This window comes from Tachypleus tridentatus, chromosome 9, assembly GCF_004210375.1.
Source record: "Tachypleus tridentatus isolate NWPU-2018 chromosome 9, ASM421037v1, whole genome shotgun sequence".
In the NCBI taxonomy this organism is placed as follows: domain Eukaryota; kingdom Metazoa; phylum Arthropoda; class Merostomata; order Xiphosura; family Limulidae; genus Tachypleus; species Tachypleus tridentatus.
Genome location: NC_134833.1, coordinates 66188508 through 66199081, shown reverse-complemented (window position 1 = coordinate 66199081; position 10574 = coordinate 66188508).

Here is a 10574-nt window from a genome sequence, read left to right as displayed (position 1 = left end):
GTGACGAGACTCACGTTTTCTTACAGGCTCAAAGAAGTCTGCATGTTCGCAGATCTCTAGGTGAGAAACTTCGAGAATCTCTTATCAGTCAGTTCGTGAAACATTCCTTGAAGAAGATGTTTTGGGGCTTTTTCAGCTACTATGGCGTCGGAAAGTTACATATCGTAGAAGGTATGATGCGAGGACCACAGTACATCGAAGTTTTGCAGAGAAGAGTCGTTCCAGAATTGAAAAAGAGATTTCCAAATGGATCTGGCATTTTTCAGCAAGATCTGGCTCCGTGCCACATATCGAAACTTGTGAAGAATTTTATTACTACAACGCGAATAAAGGTGCTGGACTGGCCTGGAAAATCTCTGGACTTAAATCCTATTGAAATCTTTGGGCGATTTGTAAAGAAAGACTTTAGGGAAAGGACTGTGCTACGAAAGATAAGCTAATTGAGGCCATAATTGAGGTGTGGTACCGCGATCCAAAAATTAGTAAAGATTGCAGTCAACTCGTGGACTCGATGCCAAAGCGGATTAATGATCTTCTGAAAAATAAAAGCGGTCATATCATGTATTAATTTGTGAGTGATTTTTGGATTATCAGAAATAAAACGCAAAAAATTGAAAAAAATCGTAATTTTCCGCCTTGTTTCAATTAATTTGCACAAGGATGTGTATATATTCACTAGGGAGAAGTATTTAGGACTATCATCATCATGCATACAGTACTTGTCTAGTTCGCATAATAAGTCATTTTTTCTCAAATTTTTCTCGAAATAATGTAATGTGCTATGTAGCAGTCTGTCTAATGATGTTTTTGCGTTTGAATATTTGTGCATCAAAATGGAGGAAGTTGTTTTCAGAACTTTATTATATGTTGTTGTAAGTAATGTGTTTTGTATTGTTTGCGCTAGTTTTGGTATTACGTTTGCTCATTCTGGGGCTGTAAAGTCAATTACAAGTCGTATGTATGTTTCGTAAATTTGTAATGTGTTATCGGCTATTGTTCTACTATTTTTAACCAGTTAGACTCCTAGTATAGTTTGTTCTTTGCCAGATTTTAATTCTAATATTGTTTAAGAGGTTTAACCTCTTTAATTTTGAGTCGTATGCTAACCCTAAAAAATTGTGGTTGTAGCAGTTTGAAGTGTTCCGTTCATATATAACTCTGGTTGTTCTTTCTTGTGTTTGGTTACTTTTATGACAGTATTCAGTTATTCTATTTAATTGGAGTTATATGTTTGTAGCTGCTATTGATGGTGTGGGGGCACTTTTCCAGGCTGCTACATCATCGGCGAACTGTGACGAGTATCCATGATTTGAATCGTTCAGAGTCATATTGTTAATATGTAAGATGAAGAGGATAGGGCTAACTACTCATCCCTGAGGGCCTCCTGCCTCTGGAGCAAATAACTCTGAGAACGTTCTCTCTACATTTATTCTCCATTTTATGTTTTCCAAAAACGTTGAGAGCCAGTGAATAATTCTACGCGTAGTCCCATCTCTGTCGTTGGGAGCTGGAGACCGTTGTGCTATTATACAGTGTCGAAAGCTTTCTCGTTGTTGAGAAAGCAAGCGACAGCGCATTCTCTTTTATTAAAGCTATCTACTACGGATTCAGTTAGTTTAATTAAATGATCGGTTGTCTGTCTGAATTTTCTGAATCCATTTTGTACTTCAGGTAGTTTTAGTCAAGCTGATTAGACGGTAGCTGTTTGGTTTTTTTCACTGGCTTTCTTTCTTTATGGAACATTAATACGTTTGTATGCTTCTAAGAAACTGGGATATATCCAGAAGTTAGTGACAGATTAAAAATTGCTGTTAGGTGCTCAAATAATTTTGGAGTGCCTTTTTTAAGTGTGATAGCTTGTATGCCATCTTCTCCCGGAGCTATGTTTTTGTGGTTATTTTTCTGAGTTCTTGTTTGGTTATTTATTATTTTATTATTATTATATTATTATTATTTAGTTAATTTTGTTAACATTTTACTTGTGGGGTTGTTTGCTATGTTGATGTTTCTGTCGTTTGTGTTAGCTGGGATATATTGTTAAAATAATTATATATTATTTGTTATGTGGTTTACTTTATTATACAAATACGTATTAATGCCTGAGTCATGATGTGTTTTGAACTTGTTTTTTGTAAATGTTGTTTTATACGAACACTTTCTGTCGTAATTGTTAAACGCAACCACTCATATCTCACCAGTCAATGTAAAGTTTTCGTATTCCTGAGTCGTGAGTAGTTGTTTCCTCATAAGTTAAAAAGTATCACGATTAGGATAATGAAAGTTGAGCATATTATAAATATTATACTAACACACGTCTACATACATTTTTATGTAAATTGAACAACAAATAAACTGTTTATAAACAAATAACCAAACATAGGAGGGCCAGAAAGTGTTCGTGCGTCTACTTTAATGGTCAGTTGTACAGCCTTTTAGGTGAATTACTTGACGCCATCTCTCCTCATAGCATGTTTTTCGGATAATTCTGATGAACCCTGGTCTTCAACTCATGCCAAACGTTTTCAATTGGGCTGAGATCGGGTGACTGCGATGGCCACTCCAGAACGCTTATATGCTTCCTCTGCAACCAGGATTGCACATATTTCGATGTGTGCTTAGGGTCATTGACGTGCTGGAAGATCCAACGACGCCCAAGCCGCAAGTTCCGAGCATCAGTCTTGATATAAGTGCCCAATATATCAACGTACTCTTCTCTTTTCATGATTCCGTTGACGCGATGAAGACTGCTTACACCAGAAAAGCTGAAGAAACCCCATAGCATGATCAAGCTACCTCCGTGTTTAACTGTAGGGACGGTGTTCTTTGGAATATTTCGTTCTCTCTTCTTACAGAAAATATAGCGAACATCTTTGTGGCCGAAAATCTCGATTTTAGTCTCGTCTGACCAAAGAATACTTTTCCAGTAGGTAAAGGGTTTATCTACATGTTTTCTTGCATACCTCAATCGTGCTTCTAAATGAACAGGCTTTAAATATGGAGTTCAACGAGGACGGCATGCTTTGAACCCATAAGAGCGTAACATGTTCGTAACTATAGAGGTGCTTACTTCAACCAGGTTTTCTTTACCAGTTTCTGTTTGTCATTCCGAGTTAAACGAGGGTTCTTACTAGCGTCTCTGAGAACCTTCCTCTTGGTTCTCTCTGGAATTTTGGTGGGGCGTCCGGAACGAAGGAGGTTAGCAGTTGATCGTGTAAGCTTAAACTTGGCAATTATGCTTTGAACAGTAGATTTTGGTACATTAATTTGTGTAGCAATACCGGAAAGAGACACACGAGATTTATATTTTACAATAATTCGATTTTTTAAAATCACTGGACAGTTGTTTTCTGTTCGCCATGATGACCAAGCAGATAATGACGGAGACGGCGCTAAATTGCCGGAAGTACACTTTTTTTCTGGCTGAATTTCAATAATTATGAACCAAGTGCCTGTTCATAATTGATGAATATAGCATCCCTGATATAGCAGTTCTTGAATAGTATAATGTAGTTTATTCGCCAAACTAAACAAAAATTTCATGGGAATATCAGTTTTTCACAAGTTCTGAACTGTACGAACCCTTTCTGCTCCTCCTATTTTTTGTTATTTGTTTATAAACAGTTTATTTGTCGTTTAATTTACATAAAAAGTTATGTAGATGTGTGTTAGTATAATATTTATAACGAACTCTACGTCTATTAGCCTAATCGTGATACTTTTTAAGTTAGGAGCAAAAAACCACTCGAGACGCAGGGGTACGAACACTTTCTGTCATAACTGTACATGTGTTGATTAAAGTTTGAAAATGAACTTTTGCCAACCTATATCGATAATGTTGGTTGTTGTTATCGTCAGACATAGGAGCACAACAAGACACTTTTGTGTCGAGAATGTTCCGATTTCAGCTCAGAATATCAGAATATCCTTTTTATTTATTCTTGTAACATCTTTCAGTTGAGGATAAATATTACTTCCTAATTATGTTAAAATTCATAACTTTACTGACATATCTACCAATCACTGCGTGACCCTTTTCTGATTGAACAAACTTAATACGGTAACAACCAATAACATAGCAATCATACCAACACAGACGCCTTCCCTTCATAGCTTAATACCATCACTTAGCCGACATTTATTCGTCTACTGTCTCGTTCCTCGTGTAAGTTTCGCAGTGTTATAATACCTCATATATAATATTGATCGGAAGTTTGTTTGTTTGTTTTGAATTTCGCGCAAAGCTACTCAAGGGCTATCTGCGCTAGCCATCCCTACTTTAGCAGTGTAAGACCAGAGGGAAAGCAGCTAGTATTCGCCACTCACCGTCAACTTTTGGGCTTCACTTTTGCCAAAGAATAGTGGGATTGGCCGTCACATTATAACGCCCCCACTACTAGAAGGGTCGTCATATTTGGTGTGACGGGGATTCGAACCCGCGACTCTCGGATTATGAGTCGAGCGCCTTAACCACCTTGCCATGTCGGGCCTGAGAGCTATCTGCCGTCCCTGATATAGCAGTGTAAGACTAGAGGGAAGGCAGCTAGTCATTATCACCCACCGCCAGCTCTTGGGCTACTCTTTTACCAATGTTATATATTATAATTTATTTCGGACAAGTATCCGATTTATTATGTTACGTATAGTAGCTATTCATTTTTCAAATAATTGGAAATTTTCATTTTATTTAGAAGTTAATTAAATGTTAATATATATTAAATTTATTATATTTGTCAACAAACTGATACACACAATTTTCTTTTTTAATACAAATATATTTTAACTTATAACAACGATTATTAGAAACAATACTGACCCTCATATCCATTGTAGAAGTGAATATTTTATCGACGATCCAGGTCCATGTCGAACAAGTTATGATAGTTCCGAGTTGATAAAGTCACACCTCGCTTAAGCTAGCTAACTTGGCTGGCCTAACGCCGCTTATAAGCTGACTTTAACCGACGGAGATATTTAATGTCCTCGTAGAAATAGTAATGTCCAAAGTTGAACGGTTTGCAATTTCCGAAATTTATAAACTTTCCTTGTCCAATTCTGTAATTTTCCGATTAATATGCGTCAATCACAATTATAACTTCCGAGGTTCATAATATCCTGACTGTAGCTGACCAATAATATTCTATTACCGCCCCTCGGCTAGCTGCTTTTATACGAATTACGTGGGATTCTAGAACGTTCAACAATGTTTGAACATGCAAGCATTTTTGTAAAACAAGTATTATTAATCTTTACTCTCAAGAATCTTCTACAAATTTGGAGAACAAACGAGATTTGCGCAGTACACATTCAACAATTTACGTCACGTGCATCAAATTGAAACAAGCGTAGGTATTAATATAAACATACAAAAGTAAATCCGTACACCAACAAATAGTGGAATTGATCGTAACTTTATAAAATCCCCACGACTGAGAGTGCGAGCATATTTGATATGATGAGATTCGAACTCGCGACCCACAAATAACAAGTGAAGTGCTCTAATTACCTGGGCCGACTAACTGTGGACGTAGTTAGTAATGTAAAGTTAGTATCAACTATGCTTTAATTTTATGAGTCACGAACAATTGGTAATCCTGAGGCTGTCTTTTTTGTGGAAAACTTTTGTTATTCTTAGGATATGTTTGAAATTAACCTTTAGGACTCCGGATAATTCAAAGTGACAAAAGTCGTATGTCAAATTATTTCCTTTAATATGGACCATCTTACTAAGATGAATTATCTCGTCATGAATAAGAAGTATTGGAGAAGTCGACAGCTTGTAAGTAATGCTGTTTCCATGGCAATATATTAGCCGAAAGAAAAGGAAATTGGTATTCGCCACACCGTTGGTACAGCGGTATGTCTCCGGATTTACTACACTAAAATGAGGGGTTTGATTCTGCTCGGTGGGCCCAGCAGATAGCTTAATATGGCTGTACTATAAGAAAACAAAGAAACAATTTGGTATTTCTAGTGACACAAATTTTAGGACACTCGTGCGACCTAAACTATGAACGATTAATAGTTTAAGGGAGTTAACTATAGCAGAACTACAGAATGGAATTATGTAGTGTAAGTTATTTATTTAATATTTTATGAACTTTGCGACTGTGAGGTTTTTGTTTTTACTCGCAAAGCTGCACAATAGGTTATTTGCGCTTTCACCCACCGCGGGAAATCGAACCTCAGATTTTAGCGTTATTTTTCCGTAAAGGCCAACTGAAGATGTGATCACAGCCACATCTGGGACATCAGGAAGAATGCTAGGCTATTGTAGCTACCTGTACATTATACAGTAAGTGAAATTACTGGAAATACTTGTTCACAGATGTTTGGTTATATACGTGATAAGATGTGAAGAAATAAAAGAAAAACACAGAAACGTGACAGCAAATATTGAAAAAAGAAAAAAAGAATTGAAAAACAAGAGAAGGAACATTAAATAGCAATGCTGGAATATGTGACTGACTGGATCATTTACTGATTGTGATTTACACTAAAGAGAAGAACAGAATGCTAGCAAGCATTTGTTGTTTTTATCCTGTTTTTATCCATTTCTCGTCTGTTGAGTTCTTTCTACTGAATTGTGTTGACAGTGTTATATGTTTATGTCTACAGAAATATGTATGATATAGGGCAATAAATGATCGGTGTTAGTAATTCAAAAGGAAAAGGTGCATCGCAACACTTTTACACACAGAAATTAATTTGTATATGTTGAACATATTTATATATATATACACATACACATTTGCATTATTATGTTTGGTAAATATTAATAAAGTCATAGAGAACTGAAAGAAAGAACTATTATGAGAAATTTACTATACGTGTAGAGAAATGGAAGTTAAACTTTGTTACCCCACATCTAATTATCATGGAAAAACTGGCTACTGTCAACTGATAAGATAAAGAAGTTATAGTTTTTGAATGTTTGAAAATAAAGAATAATTTCACAAACATGAGTTTATACATTCCTTGAAGTATCAGAACACAAAGTTAATTAGTATACCTGTCTTTCACAAACTTATACATTCCTTCAAGTATGAGAACACAAAGTTAATTAGTATACCTGTCTTTCATAAACTTATACAATCCTTCAGGTATGAGAACACAAAGTTAATTAGTATACCTGTCTTTCGTAAACATATACATTCCTTCAAGTATCAGAACACAAAGTTAATTAGTATACCTGTATTTCACAAACTTATACATTCATTCAAGTATGAGAACACAAAGTTAATTAGTATACCTGTATTTCATAAACTTATACATTCCTTCAAGTATGAGAACACAAAGTTAATTAGTATACCTGTCTTTCGTAAACTTATACATTCCTTCAAGTATGAGAACACAAAGTTAATTAGTATACCTGTCTTTCGTAAACATATACATTCCTTCAAGTATCAGAACACAAAGTTAATTAGTATACCTGTATTTCATAAACTTATACATTCCTTCAAGTATGAGAACACAAAGTTAATTAGTATACCTACATTCTTTCGTAAACTTTCGTATACATTCCTTCAAGTATCAGAACACAAAGTTAATTAGTATACCTGTATTTCATAAACTTATACATTCCTTCAAGTATCAGAACACAAAGTTAATTAGTATACCTGTATTTCATAAACTTATACATTCATTCAAGTATGAGAACACAAAGTTAATTAGTATACCTGTCTTTCGTAAACATATACATTCCTTCAAGTATCAGAACACAAAGTTAATTAGTATACCTGTATTTCATAAACTTATACATTCCTTCAAGTATGAGAACACAAAGTTAATTAGTATACCTGTCTTTCATAAACTTATACATTCATTCAAGTATGAGAACACAAAGTTAATTAGTATACCTTACTCTCAAGTATTGTTGACCTGCCCAGTGTACATGTATAACGGTGACTGAAGTGAAGTCACCGACTTGTTAGACATCATAAAATACTCTGCATGTTATATACATATTAGTTAACATCCTGGTTACTGTTGAGTATAGATGCCATAGATTCTGGCTATATGATTAAACCTTATGCTTTGTTTTCTTGTTTTTAATGTTCTCCAGTATGGGTATCGTATCAGCGGTAACTCTGTGTACACCTAAAAACCTAGCACTTTCCTAAAACGTAAATCCGCATTTCGTTATTGTTTCTGTTGGTATCATTGTGGAACAAACAATAAGCTTCTTTCGTGGCAAAATTCCCATGTTTATGAATCACATCTTAAAAAATCTCACTTCATTATTGTAAGTTTAATAGAAAAGTTAATTATGATCTTATCTAACAATACTTCAGAGGAAATGGACGTCATGTGAAAACTAGCACAATATACTACATCAATAAAATACAGCTCTTATATTTTAAGACAACTTAGCTGTTTCTTTTAGGAAAATCACTTCTAAATCCCAACTAGCTCAAGTTTATCAGGATAAGTGTAAGACACTTTCTAACTATTCGAACAATCATCTCTTCGAACCTCAGTAATTCAAAAATAACTCAAGAGTGCGAAACACTTAGTTTTATTTTATGAAATTAATTTTTAGTCAGTAAAAATACATTTATAAAAAATTATTAAGTATCTGTTATTATTTATTTTTTGCATCCTCTAAATTGACTTGGATCTGTATCGAATTTCATAATTTTAGTTTTATCATTTAGAATTTCAATTTGTTGATGCAATCAGTTTTATTTTATTGTTAGTGAAAAGATAAGCGGTGCCTTATTTACATTCTATGTACAGTGGGCAATCGATACATATATGTTTCAGAACTCTGTACGTTTATCACTGACCCGTAGAAGAACAGTCCTATGCCAGATAACCCATCAGGTTTATATAATAACTCCTCATTTATTTAAGCCCGGCATGGCCAGGGAGGTTAAGACGTTCTACTCGTAATTTGAGGGTCGTGGATTCGAATCCCCATCACAGCAAACATGCTCGCCTTTCCAGCCATGGAAGCGTTATAATGTGACAGTCAATCCCACTATTGGTTGGTAAAAGAGTAGCCCAAGAGCTGGCGGTGGATGGTGATGACTAACTGCCTTCCCTGTAGTCTTACAGTGCTAAATTAGGGACGTCTAGCGCAGATAGCCCTTGAGTAGTTTAGTGCGAAATTCAAAAACCAACATTCTTTTTATCCGAGTAAATTTTTAGGTCATCATTTGTATAGCATTTAAATTCCTCAATTATATATAATTGTTTTTGATTATTGAAACTGTTGTTATATCCATAGAATTACAGCATTGAACAAAATGAACCTCTTTCGCAGGCGAATTTGTTATAAGTTTGGCTGATAAAATCTCCGATACTAATCTGTATTCTTTCAGAATAGCTGCTTTAACAGTATCATAATCCATATATTTTTGTGGTTTACCAGTTAAAACACTTCGTAATAATAATGATATTTTTCGGTGGGCCAGTCAATGATTTGGACAATTTTCCCAAAATGTTTGAGCTATTTATCAGGCCCGGCATGGCCAAGCGTGTTAAGGCGTGCGACTCGTAATCTGAGGGTCGCGGGTTCGCATCGCCGTCGCGCCAAACATGCTCGCCCTTTCAGCCGTGGGGGTGTTATAATGTGACGGTCAATCCCACTATTCGTCGGTAAAAGAGTAGCCCAAGAGTTGGCAGTGGGTGGTGATGACTAGCTGTTTTTCTTCTAGTCTTACATTGTTAACTTAGGGACGGATAGCATAGATAGCCTTCGAGTAGCTTTGTGCGAAATTCAGAAAACAAACAAACAAGCTATTTATCAACTTCTTTCCACTACATGGTGGTATTTCAATATATCGATGAAGTTCAAAGTTGTTATGTTGCCTTGGTCAATTGCAGTTGAGACTAATTTCTATATCTCTCAGCCTAATTTATTTCTCGGCTACGATACGAATTTGTTTAGGTCTCGAGACATTTATTTTTACTTTCAGGTTAAATACTGGCTTGTTCTGTCTGTTTTTAGACTTCGATACGGGCTTGTTCAAGCTCAATTTGTTTGAGTTTAAGTTGGATTTGTAGCTTATCTTTTTCGTTTATTTCTGATCGGCTGGTGGAAACACTACAGTATCCCACTATTGTTTCTCAGAGACAAGTGATCATCGACTAGTATTTCAACAATACGCTTTTCTCGTCCATTTTCTCATCCATTTCTTAACCTTTATTTCTAAAACATTGGGAATTTCAAGCAGTTCACTTCTAAACTAAATACAAATTTTTAGTTGTTCAAGTGAGGTTGATTCAAGAAAATCTCAACAATCAGACATAATGAAAAGTTGATGGCATTGATAAATATAAATTGAATTAAGACTAATTTTAATTTTGACTAAAATTTGTTTGTGATCCAGATTTCGGACACGATTTCTTAATTTATTATATTACGAACTATAATATATCTCGGACGAATTTCTGTGTTATTGTATTCATGGGTAGCTAGTTAACTCTCTATCCTTGGTTGGCCACACGCCGTTTACAAGCTAACTTTTCTCCGATGAAAGCATATAATATTCTCGTAAAAATACAAAAGTCCAAAGTTAAGAGTTTGTAATGTTCGAAATCTATAAACGTTCCTGCGAGTTTCTAGAAAA